The sequence below is a fragment of the Chlamydomonas reinhardtii genome, chromosome 13 (genome assembly GCF_000002595.2).
Source record: "Chlamydomonas reinhardtii strain CC-503 cw92 mt+ chromosome 13, whole genome shotgun sequence".
NCBI classification, from domain to species: domain Eukaryota; kingdom Viridiplantae; phylum Chlorophyta; class Chlorophyceae; order Chlamydomonadales; family Chlamydomonadaceae; genus Chlamydomonas; species Chlamydomonas reinhardtii.
Genome location: NC_057016.1, coordinates 5,199,314 through 5,200,836, shown reverse-complemented (window position 1 = coordinate 5,200,836; position 1,523 = coordinate 5,199,314).

The following is a 1,523-nucleotide window of genomic DNA, read 5'->3' as shown; positions in this document are numbered from 1 at the left end:
AGGGCTGACAAGCCCTAGTGTTGGGTGAGCGCGTTCCACACGCTCACCCCTAGGCACGCCCAACACAGCAGGGGACAAGGCCCCAGTCCTGGTCAAGACCAAAGAGACACGTACACACCAGACCAAAACACACACCAGGAAAACACCGCCCGCCAAGGCCAGAAACACACACAAGGCCGCCCCGCCACAAACAACACCCCTGGCCACAACAGAGGGAAAGCAAGGCGCTTAGGGCGCATAAAGCAAGCTAACCAAGCCTCCTCAAAAGGACCAGCAGGGGCCACTCTCTGGCGGAAACCACACCCTGCAACGCTGGCCCTGGTGAAGCCCCCCAGCCCAACCACACACATGAACAGAAAACAGAAAGCAGAAACCCTGACCCTCTCTAGCCCACCCTCTTGCACCTGCGGAACCGTGCTTAGTCCACTGTCCGTGATGGCCTGAGCGGGTTGTCCCTCGTTCATACCTGTGTGACAGCGCAACTGGCCGTTTACTACTCTCAGGAAGGGATGCTGTGCACCCACTTGATCTCAGGGAGGGAGGGAGGGAGGCTCAGTGGCTATGCAGTTCCAAAACACTTCCCGTACGGGTGGGTGGGGAGGCGTGAGTGTGCCCGTGGCTGACACCGTACTTGGGGCATGGGGGCGTGGCCCTGGTGGCACCTGACAGCAGTTTGGAGTGGGGGCTGGCTGAGGTGTATCACCAGTACCCGCTGCCTGCCTCACCTGACACGTTCACTGAAGCAAAACCCGGCCGGCACCGGCCTGTCCTCGGCTAGCGCCCCAGGCATCTCCCATGCAGACCGACATGCCGTTCCCCAAATACACACGCACGGACAGGGGCGATCCTATGGGGCTTCGCCCCCCCTGGATCGCTTCGCTCAGGGGGCTCAGCCCAAAACCTCGCTTATTAGTGAGCGCAACCCCGCGTCCACTGCTACGGTATAACTGGGCCCACTGCCCATTCCGTGCATGGGCCCCCAATCAGCACACACGCACGCACACACACACACACACACACACACACACACACACACACACACACACACACACACACACACACACACACACACACACACACACACACACACGGGCCGGGTGCGCGGAGCTGGGTTGGGTTGGGCGTCAGCTCGGCGGCGACACCGACAATCAAGCCCGCCCGGTCGCCAGCGTCGCTTTCGTGGCGCCCCCCCCCCCCCCTTTCCGCCTCCTCCTCCTCCCCCTCCTCCTCCTCCTCCTCCTCCTCCTCCTCCTCCTCCTCCTCCTCCTCGTCGTCCTCCTCCTCCTCCTCTCCCACCTCCTCCTCCTCCTCGTCTCCCCCCCCCCCCTCTCGCGGCGAGCTCTGGCGCTGGACATGTCGGAGCCATGTTGGTCATCGACTGCCGCGTGGACCTGTGGACACCACGTTGGGCGCCCTTGCGCCCGCGCTACCAGGGGATTGTTTTGGGTTTCACCAACGCGGCCATTGCGGCCGTGTGCTTGCCTCGCATCGGTGCCGCCGTGGAGTGGGGAGCGGGGGGCCAG